Source organism: Herpailurus yagouaroundi, unplaced genomic scaffold (genome assembly GCF_014898765.1).
Source record: "Herpailurus yagouaroundi ecotype Mexico unplaced genomic scaffold, PumYag 203, whole genome shotgun sequence".
In the NCBI taxonomy this organism is placed as follows: domain Eukaryota; kingdom Metazoa; phylum Chordata; class Mammalia; order Carnivora; family Felidae; genus Herpailurus; species Herpailurus yagouaroundi.
The window spans coordinates 25,558,471-25,580,859 of NW_024412434.1; positions in this window are offsets into that span (position 1 = coordinate 25,558,471).

Below are 22,389 nucleotides of genomic sequence, written 5' to 3' on the forward strand. Positions count from 1 at the left end.
CTCTATCTCAAAAATAAATAAAGATTTTTAAAAAATTTAAAAAAATCTGGTCATTGTAATTAGAGTATCTGTTTTAACCTTGTTGTGATCAGTTAGAGAAATAAAAGCCCAATGTGTGCTCCTGAAATTGTCCATCGAAGTTGTGATAATGCTCATTGTAGTGTTTAAGAAGTAGCATAAAAGAGTAAAACACAATCGCTTTATCATTTTTAGTATTCTAAAGCTATCAATTAAAGTTAAACAATGTTACCATTTAGACCAAAGTAATTTATTTCTTTGATGAGAAAGAGCACCTCTGAAGTTCAGACTCATGGAGAGCATACTTAGTGAGATAGCAGAAACTCATCACGTGGAGAATGACCCCAAAAGCCTGTCCAATCAAGCTACTTTGTCAGTGAATTAAGTCACTCCCTTGATATTCTCGTCAATAATATGAGATTAAAATAGAACCGTAAAAATAAAAATTTATCCATGAATTTTCTGTGAAATAATCCCAAGGAAGCAATGTTTCAGACATATCTCAGGAAGGAATAATGTGGGGGTAATCATTACCCCCAAAACATATACGGGAAATGTATAACCAGAGTTGGCACAGCTCTGTAGACTCAATTATTTACACCCTGGTTCATTTCAACAACAAAATGATTTGAGTTACTGAAGACAGATAAGCTGAGCAGATCTGGAAACAAAACAAAACAAAAACCAGTTCCTGAATTTCAGAGACATGTACCTGAATTTTCATTTAAGTAATTTTATTCAAACTTACCCATACACATAGGGATAATGTTATGAGTCACAAATAACTTTTTCCTCTCATTTATGACATATATTCCTAGGAAAACATGATGTTCCTAAAATACTTTAACCAACCAAAGAATGAGAAGTTCAGTTAACACGCACATAGACATAAATGTGAAGAAATGCTTGGCACCAAATATATGCTGCAGTTAAAATATTTTTCAAAATCATTGACTTATCAACTTAATTTTTTTAATGTTTATTTATTTTTGAGAGAGAGAGAGAAAGAGGGCATGAAAAGGGGAGGGGCAGAGAGAGAGGGAAACCCAGAATCAGAAGCAGGCTCCACTCTCTGAGCTGTCTGCACAGAGCCCGGTGTGGGGCTCGAACTCACCAACCGCGATATCATGACCTGAGCTGAAGTCGGACACTTAACCAGCTGAGCCACCCAGGTGACTCTGACTTATTAATTTTAAAGTCCTTATAGATAAATAACAAAAATCAAGAATATTGAGGAAAATTTTGAAAAAGAGAACCAGCGTGTTCACGATACCACCATTTACAAAAGCATGTTACAAAGAAAGATTTAAAAGGATGTGGGATTGATGGACACACAGTTAAATAGTCCAGTTCAAACAGTGAACAGTGCAGTGCTAAATCCAAGTGAATATGGAAATTTCATATGTAACAATTGTGGCATGTCACATCGGTGGGGAAAATGTTAACTAATAAATGGTGGTAAGTCTTATAAATGTTGGGAATAAAAGATAAAATTAGGATCATATTTTATTTTATATTCTAGTGTCAACTCCAAATGTATCACAGAGAAAAATGAACTAAAATACATAGAAACCGTAGAAATTCTGAAATCAAGCGTAGGGGATGTGCTTGGCAACATGGGAAAACTTTCATAAATGTGATGCAAGATTCACCATTAAGTACGATATTAACTGTAGAGGTTTTGTAGGTGTGCACTAATTCGTTGAGAACATTTTTGTAAATAAGTTTTGGAATTTGTCAAATGCTGCTGCCTTATGTTTCTTTTTTTTTTTTTTAAGTTCTTGATATTGTGAATACTTGATTTTCACATGTTAAACCAACCTTGATTTTTGGTGGGAAAAATCCAACTCGGGCACCGTGAATTGTCTTTAAAAAATATTTTTTATATTGCAGCACCAGGTGGCTCCGTTGGTTATGCCTCTGACTCTTGATTTCAGCTCAGGTCATGATCTCACAGTTCATGAGTTTGAGCTGTAAGCAGGGCATGGAGCCTGCTTAAGATTCCCTCTCCCTCTCCCTCTCCCTCCTCTCCCTCTCCCTCCTCTCCCTCCCTCTCCCTCTCTCTTTCTCTCTCCCCCTCTCTCTCTCCCCCTCTCTCCCCCTCTCCCTCTCCCTCTTCACCACCTCTATTTTTTTTCTAATTACATTAGGTTTGATGAAATTGTAGTTAGAATAATTGCATCTACTTATATGAGAAAAATTTGTCACTAGTTGTTTTTGTTTTTTGTTTTGTTTTGTGTTCTTTGTCTACTTTAGATATTGGAGTTGTGCTGATTGCAGAAAATGACTAAGGAAGTATTCTTGGCTCAATTTTCTGGAAAAGTTTGTGAAGAATTATATTTCATCCCTAAATGATTGGTAGAATTCTCCAGTAAAGCTGGGTCTGGAGTCCTAGTTATCTGTTTCTGTTTGGTAGTTTGCATTTTCAAAGGAATTCAGAACTTTAAGATCTGTACTTTATTGGCAAAACTTTGTTCACAATATTCCCTTATTATCCTTTAAATATCTCTTGATTTTGTAGTAATTTCACACCTGTCATTTCTGATAATGGTATTTTTTTGTGTCTTTTCTTCATTTGTTCATAGTCATGGGCTACAGGCTTATCAAATGTATTTATCTCTCAAATAAACAGCTTTTTGTTGTATTGATTTCTCTATTGTTTTTCTGTGTTTGCTTTCATTGATTTACACCCTGGACTTTGTTATTTCTTTCCTTCTAATTACTTTCAGTTTAATATACTCTTCTTTTTGTAGTTTTTCTTAAGGTAGAAGCTGAAAGTATAATTTAGAACATTTACCTATAGAGACTTTTTATGTATAAATTTATCTATAAATACTCCGTTATCAGTATATGATAAATTATGTTGTGTTTTAATTTTCACTCATCTCAAAACATTTTATAATTTCTCTTCTGATTTCTTCATTGACTCATGTATTCTTTAGAAGTATATTGGTTATAACCCTTATTGGGATGTTTTCTTTTTTTTAATGTTTATTTAATTTTTGAGAGAAAAAGAGAGAGAGAAAGAGAGAGAGAAAGAGAGAGAGAGGGAGCACGACCAGTGAAGGGGCAGAGAGAGAAGGAGACACAGGATCTGAAACAGGCTCCAGGCTCTGAGCTGTCATCACAGAGCCCAACTTGGGCTTGAACCCATGAACTGTGAGATCATGACCTGAGCCAAAGTCAGGTGCCCAACCTACTGAGCTACCCAGGCGCCCCTGTTTTCCAGAAAACTACATTTATTTTTAATTTAATCCGTAATGGATAGAAAGCATACTTGAGTTGTTTTAAATTTATTAAATTTTTTTAAATCACAAATTTGGTCCATCTTGCTAATGTTCTATATGCATTTTATTTATTTATTTATTTATTTATTTATTTATTTTTTAACGTTTATTTATTTTTGAGACAGAGAAAGACAGAGCATGAACGGGGGAGGGTCAGAGAGAGGGAGACACAGAATCCAAAACAGGCTCCAGGCTCTGAGCTGTCAGCACAGAGCCTGACACGGGGCTCGAACTCACGGACCAAGAGATCATGACCTGAGCCGAAGTCAGCTGCTTAACCGACTGAGCCACCCAGCTGTCTGTGTTTTAAAAGAATGTGTACTTGTGTCTGATTTTTTGTTTGTGGCATGTTCTATAAATACCAGTGAGTCCAAGCTTTTTTATAATGGTATATGCATCTTCTGTAACCTTACTGAATGTCTGTTTACACTTTGTATCAGTTATTGAGACAAGGTATAGAAATCTCTGAGCGTGTCTATGGATGCATATGTTTGTCCTTGCAGTTCAATAAGTTCTTGCCTGATGTATTTGGATGCTCTGTTATTATGTAAATAATTGCTTACAACTGTTTGTAACCCGTCAGCAAATTACATCTTTATCCTTATGAAATTACCTCCTTTACTCCTAATTCTATTCAATACTGTGCAGTCTATTGTACTTAATACTAATATCACCCAGAATTATTTCCATTACTATTAGCAGAGGGCTTTTGTTTTTCCCATCTTGTAACCTTACAGCCAGTCTTTCTTTATTTAAAATGTGCTTTTACTAGGTAGCTTGTATGAAGGTCTTACTTGTGTTTCAATCTATTCTGCCTTTTAATTGGGACACTTAAGCCATTTATAGCTAATGGAGTTACTGATATATTTAGGTTTCATGCTTTGTTTTTTGTTTTCTATTTTCCCCATCTGTTCGTATTTCTTTTTTCCTCTTCCTATGCATGTTTTGGGAGTATTTGAATCTTTAAAAAGTGATTCCATTTTATCTCATTTTGACTGATTAGGTAACTCTTATTTCAGAGACTTTTTTTTTTTTTTAATGACTTCTTCAAGTTTTTAGTTTTGTCTGTAACATTCCACCTTAGGACATCATTGTTCAAATAAGGTTTTCTGCCTCCCTTCCCCTCTCCTTCAGGGACTCCAATTATACATATGTTAAGTCTCTCGAAATTTTATCATACTCACTGGCGCTGCTCATTTAAAAAAAATCCTTTCTTTCTGTATGTATTAGTTTTTATTGCAATGTATTCAAGTTCACTAATCCTTTTTAAATTTATTTTTCCATAATATCTAACCTGTCATTAATTCCATTCAGTGTATATATTTCATTTCTAATATTGTAGTTTCATGATAGGTATTTGAGTTAGGTCTTTTAAATATGTTTTTTGTTCCTACTTAACTTTTTGAATACATGAGATATCCTTGTATTAACCATTCATTGCCTTGATATCTCCTAAATCTAACATCTATATCAATTCTGGGTTTGTTGTAAATTGATTTTTGTCCTCATTATTGGTCATGTTTTCTAGCTTCTGTAAGGGCCATGTAATTTTAAGGTTTTGGTTTACCAGACATTATGAATAGCACCTTGTTGGGTGCTGAATGACACTGTATTTTTCTGATAGCCCTACATCTTTGTTCGGTTGTGCAGTTATGATGTTTAGAAATGTTTGATCCTTTCAGCCTTTGCTTTTATTGTTTTATACATGGAATCAGAGCAATGATCATGGTAGGTCACATTATTCTCCACCTACTGAAGCAAGGGCTTTTTTCTGCATTCATTCCAGTGCCCTGTGAATCGTGAGAGTCTCTGGTATGGTTTGTGGGAACAGACCCTATTTCTAGTTCTTTGTGAGCCTGGGACATCATTGCCTTTATTTCTTTTAGGTGATTCTACCCTTGAATTTGGGGAGTTTTCTTACAAATACACACTGGTCCATACTTAGCTGAATATTGTTAAAAGTTCTCTCTCTGTGAGCTTTCTTGCTGAGGTAGACTGATCTGCAAACTCCACATATCTTGATACGTGTATTAGTTTTCTATTGCTGCTATACTAAAGTACTACAATGCAAACTTATTATTGTATATAACTTAAAACACACACACTTATTTATTACATTATATCTATTTAGGTCAGATGTATGGCCCAGGTTCCACTGGAATTCAAGGTCAGGAATTCAAGGCTGCATTCCTTTATGGAGGCTCTAGGGAGAATCACTTCCCTTGTGTTTTCCAGCCCACATGCCTCTTCATGCCTCCCTTCTGTCATCTGCAAAGTGAGTGATAGCAAATCGAGACTTCCTGCTGCCCTCTCTGGGGGTCTCTTTCTCTGTTTGCAACTGGAAAAATCTGTCTGTTGTTAAGGACTGGGCACACTCAAATAATTCAGCATAATCTCCCATCTCAAGATCTTTAGTTTTACTCAAATCTACAAAGTCTGCTTTGTCATGTAAAGTAAAATATCCACAGGTTCCAGGGATTAGAGAGGGATGTCTTGAGAAGGACATTATTTCTCTGGCAGAGTAGATCTGGCTTCCAACTTGGTTTCTTGTCGTCATGGCGTCTGCTGTGCTCTGAACAGGCTGCCGCTCCTGTGGCTGGTGATTCTCTCAAGGCAGTCCTCTGGGGCACTTGTAGGGCTCACTTCATTTATTTCTGGCCTCTCAGGGATTTCAGTTATTCATTGATTCCAGTGTCTTGAAAAAAAAATGTCACTTTTCATATTTTGTTCATTGATTGATTGTTCTAGATGGGGGGATGAGTCTGGTCCTGATTACTCCCTGTTATTTGGAAGTGAAGTTCCAGGACATGGATGAGGCAAGGTTATAGCATAATATTGTCTTGGTAGGTTAACCCTTTATCATTAATATACATACCTTTTTTTCCCTCTAGAAATTCTCCTTATCTTGGAGTCAACTATAACATCTAGTTAGATGTTGGTTAGTCACTAGGATATACAAGTTATATCTTTGTTTCCTTTTCTCTGCTTCCAAACTTGTCTCAATATTTAAGGTAGGTCTCTTATAACACCATTTCGTGGATCTCGAATGTCGTTGGTACTGCTGCTATTTTGAAAATATCCCAATAATCTTAGCCTTTAATTGGATTATTTAATCAATTGACATTTAATGAAATTACTGATAATGTTTAGGTAGATATTTCTATTTGAAAAATTATATTGCTATATATTATTTTCCTATTTGTGTCCATTTAAGTCTCCATTTTTTAATCTTTTCCTTTTTTTTAACGTTTATTTATTTCCAAGGCAGAGAGAGACAGAGCATGAGCAGGGGAGGGGCAGAGAGAGAGGGAGACACAGAATCTGAAGCAGGCTCCAGGCTCCGAGCTGGCAGCACAGAGCCTGACACGGGGCTCGAACTCACGAGCTATGAGATCATGACCTGGGCCGAAGTCAGATGCTTAACTGACTGAGCCACCCAGGTGCCCCTGTCTTTTCCTTTTTTATTTTAGAATGAGAAAAAGCATGCAAGCAGGGAGGGGTCAGAGGGAAAGGGAGAGAGAATCTTAAAGAGGCTCCACAGTCAGCACAGAGCCTAAAGTGGGCTTGATCCCATGACCCTGGGATCATGACCTGATCCAATATCAAGAGTCAGTCAATCAACTGACTGAGCCATCCAGGTGCCCCTAAAACCCATTTATATTTCTTTTTTACTTCTCTGGGATTTAGCATCTTTTATACTCAATTCAGGTATCTATATATTCCCTGAACAGGTATATCGATGTGTTGTTTTTTATTATATGTATCAGTAGCTTATTATCTTAATACTGTATTTTTTTGAATATTCTGAATTTGTCTTTGTTACTTTGGATTTTATTTTTATTGTTTTTTGAGAGAGCATAAGAAGGTAAGCGAGCAGGGAAGAGAGAATCTCAAGCAGGCTCCACGCTAAGCGTGATGCCTGATATGAGGCTCTATCCCACACCTCCAGGATCATGACCTAAGTCAAAATCAAGAGTCAAACACTCAGCCAACTGAGCCACCCAGGTGCCCCATTACTTTTTTTTGTTTTAAAGTTTATTTATTTTGAGAGAGAGAGAAAGAGAGAGAGAGAGAGAGAGCAAGCAGTGGAGGGGTAGAGAGAGAGGGGGAGAGAGAATCCCAAGCAGGCTACACACTCAGGATGCAGAGCTCAGTCTCACATCCATCAATCAGATCATGACCTGAGCCAAAATCAGGAGTCGGATGCTTAACCAGCTGAGCCACCCAGGCACCCCTGCCCATTACTTTGTTGATGGAAATACAGATTATTTCATTTTGTGGCTATTTTAAACTGTTGTGAAAATACTGGATGTGTGTGTGTGTGTGTGTGTGTGTGTGTGTGTGTACCTATTTTCTTTAGAAATACAGCTAAGATTCAAACTGATGGATACTTGGCCACATATGGTTAACTTTATTGGAAATTGCTCAAGAGTTGTCAACCCCAGTTCTCCTATTTACCTATCTTCCAGGAATTTGTGAAAGTTCCATCGAATCTCATCATTTACAAAACTTGGCATTTTCTTTCTTTTCAGACTAAATTCCTATAAGTGTATAGTCCTATAAGTGTATAGTCCTCTTCTATTTTGGTTTTAATGACAGAAATAATATTTTCATATGCTTTATTGGTCATTGGGATATATAATTTGTTAAATGCTTATTTAAGTCTTTTGTCTAATTTTGATGATTTCTTTACATTTTTCCTGTTGATATGTACAAGTGCTTTTAAAAGTTTAGACAGAAATCTTTTGCTGCATATATGTGCATTGAAAGTATTATTCCCAGTCTTTTCCTTGCATTTTAATTTTCTTCATATTGGCTGTAGCTTCCTGAAATTTTTAATTCTGATGAAATACACACACACACACACACACACATATATATATATATATATGTATATATATATATATAATTTTATGCGTGTTGTATACACAAATATATATGTGACTTACCAGAAAATTTTAATTCTGATGAAATATATATATATATATCATAAAATATATATAAAATATGTGTATATAAAATATATTTTATGCATATTGTATTCTGGGTCTTTCCAGAGAAGTCTTTGCTAACTCCAAGGTGATGAAAAAATACTAAAATAAATACTGAAGTGAATACTAAAATATAATTTTAGCCTTTGCACGTAGGTCTATAATTCATATCCAACATTTTAGTGAAAAAAGGGACAAGATAGTAACTTTTTAGTGGTAAAAGTAGATTCAAAATTATTTTGTATACAGATATCTAGTTTTTTAGCACCATTTATGGAAAAGAATTTATCAAATAGTATGGATAGCTTTGACAAAATCTATATTACTATCTGTGCTTCTATTTATGAGTTATTTATTTCTGTGTTATTACTCTGCCTGTCTATCATCGCAGCAATATCGCCGTATTGATTACTGAGGTTTTAGAGTAAATCTCAAACTTAAATAGATCTCACCTTGGAAATTCTTATTTGTTTCTGTAAGTTTGTTTCTTTACATTTCTTCATATCCACAACTCTCCAGTGTCCTTATAAACAGGATTTTTAGTTGATGTATATTATTCTCATGATAGAAGCATATATCTTAAGCAGAAGGGGAATTTACCAGAGTATTTTTAATTATTTTAATGTTTATTTATTTTTGAGAGAGAGAGAGAGAGAGAGAGAGAGAGAGAGAGACAGAGTGCGAGCGGGGGAAGGGCAGAGAGAGGGAGACACAGAATCCGAAGCAGGTTCCAGGCTCTGAGCTGTGAGCACAGAGCCCAACCCGGGGCTCAAATACACAAACTGTGAGATCATGACCTGCCAAAGTTGAACACTTAACTGAGCCACCCAGGAGTGCCCCTCGTTGAGTAATTTTTGAACAGTGCCCAGAAATGCAAACTATTAATAAAAGGCTGGTTAAAATTCAGTTATATTAATAAGGACTTATTTCATCGAAGGATATTGTATAAAGTGAGTGAGAATATAAACTCATCTAATGAGGTTCTTCTGCACATGAACACTAAGAGATATGGATTTGATAGCTTGTACTGGCATTATTTATTTATTTTTTAAATATTTATTTTATTTTTGGGACAGTGCAGGAGAGGGAGGGGCAGAGAGAGAAGGACAGAGGATCTAAAGGGAACCCCATGCCAACAGGCTGACAGCATCCAGCCCAACAGGGGGCTCGAACGCTCAAACCGCAAGATCATGACCCGAAATGAAGTCACACGCTCAACTAACAGAGCCACCCAGGTGCTCCTGTAGCGTCATTTTTTAAAAACACAGTAATTGGAATCTGTCCAGATATTATTTATAGGAACTAAAAAATCAATGTCGGCATACTGATACAATGGAATGAAATTCATCATTAAAAATGAACCTTGTCCAACTAAATCAACAAAGATAAATCTTTTTAGGTTTCTTGTTTATTTACTTATTTATTTTTGAGAGAGAGCAAGAGGGGGAGAGGCAGAGAGAGAAGGAAAGAGAGAATCCCAAGCAGGCTGTGCACTGTCAGCATGGAGCCTGATGCAGGGCTGGAATTCACTAACCTTGAGTTCATCACCTGAGCCGAAATCAAGAGTTCGATTCTTTTTAAAAAAATTTTTTTGTGTGTGTGTTTATTTATTGTTGACAGAGAGAGAGAGAGCACGAGCCAGGGAGGGGCAGAGATAGAGGGAGACACAGAATCTGAAGCAGGCTCCAGGCTCCGAGCTGTCAGCCCAGAGCCTCACATAGGGCTCGAACCCACGGACCGCGAGATCATGACCTGAGCTGAAGTCAGATGCTCAACCAACTAAGCCACCCAGGTGCCCCAAGAGTTCGATTCTTTTTTTTTTTTTTTAATTTTTTTTAAGTTTATTTATTTTTGAGACAGAGAGAGACAGAGCATGAACGGGGGAGGGTCAGAGAGAGAGGAAGACACAGAATCAGAAGCAGGCTCCAGGCTCTGAGCCATCAGCCCAGAGCCCGACGTGGGGCTCGAACTCACAGACCGCGAGATCGTGGCCAGAGCTGAAGTCGGACGCTTAACCGACTGAGCCACCCTGGCGCCCCTAAGAGTTCGATTCTTAACCGACTGAGTTATGTAGATGCCCCAACATAGATAAATCTTAAAATATGATGCTATGTAAAATTAAAGGTTCATGGAAATACTATATCTATATGTTACTGTTACTGCATTTGAAAATGTTAAAACCACTCAAAGCTATATACAAAGGTCATGAGCAAGGCATGTATGGATAGATAATTAATATTTATATAAAAATTTAAGTTCCAGCATTAATAAAGGAATTTAAATTTCAGCCACATAGTATCTTCATTGATAAAACTAGGAAGTATTTAATATGTCTGTTCAATATACAGAATATCATTAGGGTGAAAGACATATAATGTTCACAGTGTATTAGTTCAGGGATAATTTGATGACTTGCAAGAATAATTTGGCAGTAACTATAAACCCATTTTCAATAAAAATATGCTTTACCTTTTCTTGAAAATTTTTTCTTAAGGATTTATCTTAAATACCATTCAGATATATGGAAATGTGTTTACAAACAAGAAACTACACTGTACTTATATAAAATGACAATAAGTTTCTGTTCCTCAATTTGGCAAACAGAATATAATAGTGTCAATGTTAAAATAAAAAATGATTCACTATAACAGAAAATGTTGATTGATACTACTTCAGAAAATTCTTAAGATTCAAAGATTTAAAGTTCTCTCAACATCTGCTTTTATTTTCTTTTCTAAAGAGCTGTTCCCACCTGATTGCTGGTAATTTTTTATACAGTTATCAGGAAAAGTCCTGTAATCATCCCTCTCCAATTAGTTTCTGAGCATATGCTCTAATCCTCTTAGGTACATGTGGAAAAATAGAATTCCATGGTCGTGGGGTACACATATGTTTAACTTCATCAAAAGGTGCTGAACAACTGACAATCCCTGTGAGAATGGATATCCACATTGTGTTATATTTAGCAAATAAGCAATTCAACAAAAGAAAAGGATATGACCACTTCATGGATTAATTTCAAAAACATGTTGGACAAAAGACATCTTAAATAGGGTGATGGTTACACAGGTATATATTGGTGAAAACTCATTGAGCTGTATGCTTTTGCAAGAAAAAAAAAGAAAAAAGAAGGTAAGGAAGGGAGTGATGGAAAGGGAATGGGGAAAGGAAAAGGGAAGGAAAGGAAGAAAAAATGCATAATGTCAACCCTATTTGACTTGCTTGCTTTGGAATCAATATTAAAATCACAACTCTAGGGGCACCTGAGTGGGTCAGTCAGTTAAGCATCTGATTTCAGCTCAGGTCATGATCTCACGGTTCATGTGAGCCCTGTGTAGGGCTCTGTGCTGACAACTGAGAGCCTCTTTGGGAACTTTGTTGGGATTCTGTGTCTCCCTCTCTCTCTGCCCCTCCCCTGCTAGCACTCTGATGGTATGTGTGTGTGCGTCTCTCTCTCTTTCTCTCAAAGATAAGTAAATAAACAAATAAACATTTAAAATAAATAAAATGACAACTCTTCCCACCTTCTATACATTTTATTTTCTCACATTGTTAATATCAATTTAAAATAATAGCGTTGTATAAATACATTTAGATAGCATGCATTTTTGAAACACTTTTTAAGTGATAAAGATAAATAGGTAGATAGGTAGATAGATTGTTTAAGTAACATCTAGACAAGTGATATTACCAGGGTCATTGCTGTGCTGTGGTATCTTGAGTGGTTTTTGCTTCTTCTTGGAGTTTTTCTGCATTATATAAATTGCCTGGAAAAATATCGATTTGGAAACTGTGAGAGGATGGTGAGGTCAATATATATTTAAGTTGAAAAGATTGAGTTGGCAACATTATTACATTCAACTTAAAAATCATAGCATAAAAACTAAGAAGCAATGATTATGTGTTTATTCTCTTTTGTAATATCTAAGTAAAAGTTTGGAAAAACATAGTCTGGAGTGGCTAATGATCTCTTTGCTGTCCTATAACAGATCTAAAATTGCAGTTATTAGGGACTCATTCTTCTAGGATAAAAACAGACCCGGGAAGTATCTCAAATAATTTTATTGTGAGTCCTAGCAATGTAAGATAGTTGCATACATGGTGACATAAAGACACTGGAGATAAGTCATTTTATAGTGTCATCTCCCTGGTACCTACTCCTCTTGACCTGCCCTACCCACTCGGGGAGTGATTTATCAACATATTAGAATGAAAACAACAACAACAACAACCTTGCTCTCATTCTCTGTCAGCACACACGTCAAAAACATTCTTTTTCAGTTTCTGTCCACTGTTTCTAATTACCCTTCCTGCCTTTTTATCCGAGGAAAGTTGGGGGGGGAGAGAAGTGGAGAATGCCTCAGGTTGTGGTAAATAAAGAACTAAATAGCTCCCAGATAAAATTTCATGAATTCAGTAGCGCTGTGGGATCTACGTAAGATATCGTTTAGATTGTCACATCTGATGTTGAATGTAGAACAAAACTATCATTCTGATTCAAAGAACATAATTAATTATGAAGTAATATCTGCGTGGCAAAATAAAAGGTAACGATACCAGTTTCTTTTCACCTCCTCCAGCAATTACAGGAGTTGTTTTCAACCCGTCTCGAGGAGAGTAGTTCTGGAAATAATTAAAATGAGCTGGCATAGAATAAAAGTGGTGGGCAACATGTGTCTAAATGAGCGAAACTTGTGAGTCCGTTATTTTTAATGTTTATCGGTGATAAGGGAAATGTATTACGTATATTGTAATCTATTTCGCAGTTTACTTAATGAATTGGGATGGGGAAGGTGGCATTGTTGGCTGCAAAAACCAGCTGCAGCAGGCTTTCGTGGAAAGGAAACTATACTGAGGGAATAGGCCACATTTCTACGAGCTCAATAAATGCTTACAGTTCATTATGGTGCCATCACGTAAGGTAGCCTCAGAGTGTTCATACAGCATCGAAAAGTGCCTAGCACTCTCCGTAGACACTAGACGTACCTGGCTCGATAAAATTTAAGAGCTGCAATATCAGAAGCAGAGCTCAATACCTCAGAGTTTTATAAAAGCACTGTCGTCATCATCGTTGAGGCTTAAATTGAGAACTCACCGGTATAGATCTATTGCTTTCTTTGGAACATCATATAACCTTGTATGAGAACATTTGAAAATTGCAGGAGTAAATGTTAGAAAACCTGGTCTTGTAGCGACGATGGCTGAGAAGAAATGTGACAGTTTAAAGAGATGCTGCTGGCTGGATCACAGTCTTAGAGATAAATGTGTTCATGCGTTTCCTAAGGAGATTTTTCATTTGTTAAAGGATGCTCCCTTTAAATAGGTTGGCCTCATAGCAAAGGCCCCTCTTGCTCTTTTTAAGATACTGGCCTTTCCCCTCTCCTGGTTTTCTATTACAGTGTAGAAGGTAAAGTTTCAATGACCCCTTTTATTATTTCCAAGAACAACTATTTGAGCAACATCTAAGTGTGAATCACTGAAATATAGTCTTAAATCCAAGGAAATAAGTCTTCAGAACTGTTGAAGGAAGGGTATATTCCAAGTTATGAACCATGGATTATCAGAATTCCAAAAGAAAGAGATAATAATCTTCCTCTGTTTCATACTTGAATCTGCTTAGCATGCTGGGGGAATGATACAGACACCTGAGGGTCTGGAGACTATAATTTGACATAGGAATTGTAGGAAAAGAGATTAGGATAAAAGCTGGGCTATAACTGCAAAATGAGTGAAATATCAGGCCCATTATTCTGCAAATAGTGGAGAAGTATCATTATTTTTAAGCAAGTAGTAGAATTTCCAAATATATGTTATTTTTAGAAAGACAATTTAGAATAGAAATTGAGTTTTTAAAAAAGGAAATAAAAAATATTCAGGAATATATTGCAATAATCCAGGAATTAAATATAGATTGTCATGAGTAGGAGTAGGAAAACGAGAAATAGACTAGATTTGAAAACCATTATAGAGATAGACACATTAGAGACTGGTATTCTCTTGAATCAGGGGTGACAGAAGGCATGATAAAAGTTGATCCTGTGATTTTTGCGTGAATGCATAGATGGTGATGCCATTGCACTGTGTACAGAATACAGAAGGATGAGAAAGAGAACAAATTTAATTTTAGACTTGTTCCTTGAAGTCATTTACAGTATTATATGCTATTTGTATTAACTATCATAGAATTATGGAATATTTAACATTTTGAAAGAATTAGACAGTGTGTATTGTATTTACTTCTACAAGTTCTATAGATTGAAGATATAACTCTGGGTGTCATTTGAATAGAGAATTTGTTGGAGACATAAACGGATGGCACTATAAAGTGGGAGAGCAGAGAATTGTGAGCCACTCTGGCTGAGTGCTGAGCCCTGCAGAATGTCCCTATGGAAGGGGAGGGCGTGTGGGAGAGACAGACAATGGGAAAGAGATCAGTCAGGTGGGAGGTGGAGCTAAATCATTTCCTGGAAGTGAAGCCAGAACGTTTTAAGAAGGAAGCCCAGGAAACAGCAGAGACGTTTTCTGAGAGGTCACATAGGAGAGGGCTTGAGAGTAGATCTTTGGGCGAGAGATCTAGGAAACACCCATAACACTGAAATCCAGGTTTCAGTGCAGTAGTGTGGCAGCATTCAGGTTGTATTAGGTGAAGCTGAAAAAGTGAGAGGAGAGAATGCTGATTATTGTTTTTACTGAATTTGATGGTAAAAACAAGGCAAGATAACTTGTCATAACTTTTGGAGAGACAGGGTCCAAAGATGTATCTGAAAGTCAAAGGAAAGTAATCGTGAGAGATAAAGACTAAAGAGACAAGTGAGAAAGTCAGTAATGAAGTAACAGAAGATCTGGTTGAAGCAACAGAATCAGGGTAGCGTTGGAAACAAAACTGTCGAGAACGTCAGGAGTCGGAGTCCATTTTCCCACACCATGGTTCGAGAAGGAGGATCAGAACTGGGGTTGCAAGCAGAGCAGTCTCATCTCTGCATCTGCCTTTCACTGTGACTGTAGGACCTAGACCCAGCATGTGGTATGACTCCTTTATGTTTGCAAACACATCCGAACATTATAAATCCTGCAAGCAGAATGAGAACTTTCCACCCTTCCATTTAGGGATTTGGTACTTTTGTTAAACACCGAGCAATTTCATTGCCCAGACATCTACACAGAGACTTTCTTTGTGGATAAACTCTCAGAGTGCATCTCAAACTTTTGATACGTAGAATTAGTGTGCAGGTTTATGAATAGAACTACTAAATATTCCTTACTCTGTGAGAGACTTAAGAGGTTTTCAGGGGTAATGATTAATACACACGAGTGTCAGATTTGCTGACTTGTAGAATCTAGCACAGGTAGCATGCAAGGCTACTGTAAATATACTGAACTAGGACACGTCGGGAGAAATAAGGAAAACAACATAGACCTTCACCACAGTCTAGGGACAAAAAAGAATCATCAGTGGGAGAAGTCTGGGGTTTCTCTAAGATTTTGTTCACCTGAAGGTCCATCCTGTTTTGCCAGGATTAACGACTCCCCAGTGTGGTTCCAACAATAAGGCTCCTATTCCTTTTCAGTTGCTTATTCTCATGTTCTATTTCCTGTTCTCTCCAATTATTATTATTCTTAACTAACTCCAGCCCCTCTGGTCTTCCCTTTATGTAGAACATGCCAAAACCATTCTTCCCTCTGGAGCCTCAACATTAGTTGTCCCCTCAGATTTGTGCATAATTTGGGTCTTTAAATATTAAATTTTTAAGCATGAGTTTACATATTAAATCCTCAAAATTCAAGAAACTCCACAGACTTCATTATCATATTTCTATGTTTTCTATCTTCTTAATTGAATGAAGACCTATTACACAGTTTTAAATTCAGTTGTCTTTTTTTGTCTCATCCTAGGAAATACAAAGCCTTATATAGGAAAGACAAAAGTTTGCCGTATATCCTCACTACCCAAACCACTACATAAATAGATGGGTATGTAATATACTATTTATCACATACTGTACATTATACTGTGCATAAATCTGAAATGCATAACACGTATAGTATACGACCACAAGAAAAAAAGTCCCACTTATAAAACATACTGCACAATTTTACATGGGTTTTAGGAATTAAGAATATGAATACAGGGGTGCCTTGGTGGCTGCATTGGTTAAGTGTATCACTTCAGCTCAGGTCACGATCTCACTGCTTGCAAGTTCAAGCCCCACATCAGGCTCTGTGCAGACAGTTCTGAGCCTGGAACCTGCTTCAGATTCTGTGTCTCCCTCTCTCTCTGCCCCTCCCCCGCTCATGCTCGCTCGCTCTCTCTCTCTCTCTCTCTCTCTCAAATGAATAAACATTAAAAAATTTTTAATAAAAAATAAATAAAATAGTGGAGCATAGGGGTGCCCGGGTGGCTCAGTCGGTTGAGTGACTTTGGCTCAGGTCATGATCTCACGGTTTGTGAGTTCGAGCCCCGCATCAGGCTCTGTGCTGACAGCTCAGAGCCTGGAGCCTGCTTCAGATTCTGTGTCTCCCTCTCTCTCTGCCCCTCCCCTGCTCGCTCTCTCTCTCTCTCAAAAATAAACATTTTAAAAAATTAAAAAAATATATGAAGAGAAAGCCTGTGGATCAACTCATCATCAGTTCAGTGCCTGGGGATGAAATAGGAAAGGACATTTGCAGTTAGAGGTTAAGAACATCACCTTGGATCAAGTTTGCTAAGCTAGGAGGATCCTGAGCTCACTCACCTCTTGCCATGAACATATCAAAAATATAAGTCCCTAGGAAGCAACTGTCTTTGAGAACAACCTGAAGACTAGCAGAAAAGGTCATCCACAACTAAAGGTGTAAAGAAAAAGCCAGATCATATGGAACGTGGGGCAGGAATATGGTCTTGTCAGGACCCACACCATACCCCCAGCTTGGTGACTCACAACCAGGAGGAGTGTTACTAACTCACAGGTCCTCCCTGAGAAACCCCACACTGGACACCACTGTCCTGAGGACTTGCACTGGGAAGACAAATCCTCACGATATATAGTTTTGAAAACCAGTGGCCTTAACTCCAGGAGAGCCAGAGAGATATAGGAAATCAGGACTCCACTCTGAAAGAGCCTACACACAAACTCACTGCTCCAGCATTCAGCCCAGCGGCAGACATTTGAAAAGTGTCTGGCCTGTATGTGAAGGGCATTTATTGATTCCCTTTTGGGCCTGTGCCAGAGAGGCAGCGATTTGTTAGAACTTTCTCTGGGAAGGGAAGAGATGGTGGGCACCAATTTTTCTTTTTTTACTCATTTTCTCCCTCGTTGTCCCAGCTTTGGATGGTGTCATGGTACTCCTCATCTTCCTGGGTAACACCACCAGTGCTACCCTGGTGTCCCTCTGCAGACCCGCTCCAGCCAACCAGCACACCCTCGTAGACACCCCTCCAGTGTTGCTCCTGGATTGCCACAGTGGGCATACAGCTTTGGCTAGAGCCAGAGTTGCCCCAGAGTGGCTTTGCCTGGCAGGCAACCTCAGTCTGGACCATCACCCCACAAAGGGGCTCCTTGAGGAAGGCCAGCCCTGCCCACCAATATGCCTGTAGCACTGATGGCCTCTCAGGAGCAGGAGGGCCCAATGCAGCCCACAGGGGACACCCCTGGAGTGCTTGGCTCTGATGACCAAAGGGATTGGGTGTCTAGGCCCCACAGGACACCTGCTACATAAAGCCACTCCTTCAAGACTAGAAGATGTAGTCGGCCTACCTAATACATGGAAACAAACACAGAGAATCAGGCAAGATGAAAAGACAGAGGAATATGATTCAAACAAAAGAAGACAAAACCTCTTAAAAATAACTAGGCAAAACAGAGATAAGCAATCTACCTGATAATGAGTTCAAAGTAATGTCATAAAGATGTTCCCTGAACTTGGGAGAAGAATGGATGAGCAAAGTGAGAATTTCAACAAATAGATACAAAGTATAAGAAAGTACCAATGAGAGCTGAGGAATGCAATAACTAAAATGAAAAATACACTAGAGGAAATCAGATTAGATGATACAGAAGAGTGAAAGAATCTGGAAGACAGGGTAGTGGAAATCACCCAAGCTCAACAGAAAAAATAATTTTTGGAAATAAGAATAGAATGGTTTACGGGACCTGTAGGATAACAAGAGCCCTGACATTTACATTAAAGAGGCCACAGAATGAGAAGAGGGACAGAAAACCACTAGACTCCAAATAAAGCCATCTTGTGAAAAAACAAAACTGAAGGTACCCCGCTCCCTGATTTCAAACTATATGTCGCTGTCCAGTTTTCCCAGCGCCATTTCCTGAAGTGACTTTTTTTCCCCATTGGATATTCTCTCCTGCTTTGTTGAAGATTAGTTGGGCATACATTTGTGGGTGTCTTTCTGGGGTCTCTATTCTGTTCCACTGATCTGTGTGTTCCATTGATCCGTTTTTGTGCCAGTACCATACTTTAATGGTAATTACAGCTTTGTAATGCAGATTAAAGTCTGGAATTGTGATGGCTCCAGCTTTGGTTTTCTTTTTCAGGATTGTTTTGGCTATCTTTACTAATCAAAACTGTAAGTTATGGATACAAAAACAGACAGATCAATAGAACAGGATAGAGACCCTGGAAATAAGCCCATATTTATATGATCAATAAATCTATGACATAGAAGGTGAGGATGTGCACAGGGAGAAGACCATCTATTTAATAAGTGACTTGGGGAAATTCTGGACAGCTACATGCAAAAGTACAAAACTAGACCGCTTTCTTACACCATACACAAAAATAAAGTCAACGTGGAGTAAAGACTTAAGACCTGAAACCGTAAAAACTCCTAGAAGAAAATACAGACAATAAATTGATTATGTCAGTCTCAGAAATATTTTTGGGGTCTATTTCCTCAGGCAAGGGTGACAAAATAAAAAAAAATAAATGAGACCACATCAAACTAAAACTCATGTTGCAGTGAAATAAACCATCAACCAAATGAAACAGCAGCCCACTGAATGGGAGAAAATATTTGCTAATAATATAACCAATACAGGGTTAACATCCAAAATGTAGGAAGATCTCATACAACTTGGTAACAAAAGAACAAAAAAACAAAAACAAAAAACATATAATGTAATTAAAATATTGGCAGAGGACCTGACTACACATTTTTTCTAAATAAATTACCCAGATGACCAACAGACAGATGAAAAGATGTTCAATCATAAGGAAAAACAATATGAAACCAAATACAAATTGAAACCACGATGAGATATCATCTCACACGAGGGAAACCTCATACACAGTTGGTGGGAATGTAAATCGGTGCAACCACTGTGGAAAACAGTATAGAGGCTCCTCAAAAAACTAAAAATAAAACTATCATATAGTCCAGAAAATCTTTTTTCTGAGTATTTGAACAAAAAGGAAACACTAATTTGAAAAGAAATATCCACCCCTATTTTTAATGCAGCATTAATTATAATAGCAAAACTTTGGAAACAACTTAAGTGTCTGTTGATAGATGAATAGACGTAGAAGGTGTGGTATGTGTGTACATACATACACGCACACACAAGCGTATGTGTGTGCATATATATATACACACGCACACAATGCTGTATTACTCAACCATAAATGGAAATGAAATGAAATCTCATTATTTGTGACAACATGGATGGACCTACGTGGTATTATGCTTATTGAAATAGCCAGAGAACGACAGATACCATTTCATTTATATTTGGAATCTAAAAACAAACAAAAACCAAATCAACAAACAAAACAGAAACAGACATATATACAGAGGACAAATTGTTGGCTGCCAAGGAGGAGGAATTTGGGTCAATAGGCGATGTAGGTGAAGGGGATCAAGAGGTACAGTCCTTCAGCTGTAAAAAGTGATAATAATAATCGACGGGGATATAAAGCGCAGCCTTGAGAATGTACTCAATAATACTGTAATAACTTTATATGGTGACAAATATTAACTAGACTTACGGTGATGGTTGTTTTGCAGTGTATATAAATGCTGAATCATTATGTTATACACCTGAAATGAGTATAATACTGCATTCAACTATTCTTCAGTTTAAAAAATGCACCTCTAAATTGTAAAAAAAAAAATGTAATATGAAATCTTAAGTATTCATGTGAGGAGTATTGTATTTATAAACATTTTTCCAACCGACTGGTAGGTTGGTACCTTTGTCTGTACATGATATTGATGGATTATTCTGGGGTTACAGCCCAGAGTCCTGACAACTCATTCTTTCAGGTAAGAAAATAGAACACATATCTGATAAAGCAATCTGAGACTAAGCAAATGTGAATTTGATATACCAGAAACTTTATGCTTTATCACACCTAAGTATTTGTTCAATTTTCATAAGGGATAAGCATTTTGCCAAAAATAGGAGATGAAATAGTATCCGTAGAGATGTTTCTTCCTTTTAAGTGTCACACACCCCATTTTATTCTGTTACATTTAATCACAGGCTTCATATCTACACTATGGAAAAAGTGATAAAGTGAGAGCTAGGTCAGCTATTGTACAATTTTATCATCATAGCTCCTGCATTTAAATTTGATAGGGCATTTTCAAAATGGCACTTTGTAAAGCATAATGTAAAGACACTTCAGTTATAAAATACGATGATATATCATCCACCTTGTGCTGAGGTATTCTTGTTTTTATTATTTATTATAATGTATATTATATATGATGACAAATATGTACAGTTTAAATAAGATTTATAAAGCAAATAGTTATGTAACCAGCAGTCCAAGCAAGAAATAGAACAATGTAAGCACCCCAGTAGCCTGTCCTGCAAGCTGCCTCTTTGACATTTTCTGTTTCTTTACTGGAGTTAAATACTATTTTGACTTTTGGCATTGCTTCCTTGATTTTTTGGAGAGTTTCAAGCCTTTGTATATGTTCTTTTCTGTATTGTTTATTTTGTTTATTTTGAGAGAGAGAAATAGGGCATGAGCCGAAGAGGAAGAGAGAGAGAGAGAGAGAGAGAGAGAGAGAGAGAGCCTGTCAGCACAGAGCCTGACATGGGGCTCAATCCTGTGAACCGTGAGATCATGACCTTAGCCGAAATCAAGAGACTGACAGCCAGTATTCTTAAATAATGTAATTTAATGTAACTGCTTTTGGAACTGTATGTAAACGGAAAATTTATTTTTGTCTTTGTTTTATATAAGAATTTATATTTTGGGGGCACCTGGGTGGCTCAGTCAGTTAAGTATTCAACTTCCACTCAGGTCATGATCTCCCAGTTCATGAGTTCAAGCCCTGTGTGGGGCTCTGCGCTGGCATCTCAGAGCTTGGAGCCTGCCGTCAGATTCTGTGTCTCCCTCCTTCTCTCTCTGCTCCTCCCCAACTCATGGTCTATCTGTGTCTCTCAAAAATAAATGTTCAAAAAAATTAAAAAAAGAATTTATATTAATTTTTTAATGTTTATTTAATTGTTTTGAGAGAGAGAGAGAGAGAGAGAGAGAGAGCGTGAGCAGGGGAGGGGCAGAGAGAGAGGGAGACACAGAATCCAAAGCAGGCTCCAAGCTCTGTGTTGTCAGCGCAGAACCCAGGCAGGGCTCGAACTCATGAGCCCACGAGATCATGACCTGAGCCAGAGTCGGTCGCTCAACCTATTGAGCCACCCAGGTGCCTCAGAAGTCATATTTTTATAACAATTTTAGGTTCTTAGCAAATAAAAAGGAAGGTCTAAAGATTCCCCATATATTCTCTGCCCCCATGAATGCATAGCCTCCTTCATTATGAATTTCCCCCACCAGAGGGGAACATTTGTTAGAGTTGACAAACCTACATTATGATTATCCAGAATCAACAGTTCACAGTAGGGTTTAGCTTGGTGTTGTCATTCTATAAGGGGGAAATACATAATCATTCTAATAGATACAGAAAATGCATTTGACAAAAATCAACATCTGAAATCTATTCATTATAAAAATATTAAGCAAACTAGGAATAGAGGGGACTTTCTCCACTAGTAAACTTCATATATTAAATGTGTGTAGCTAACATCATACATGGTAAAATATTAATATATTTATGCTAAGATTAAGGGAAAAATTACAGAAAGTCAGTT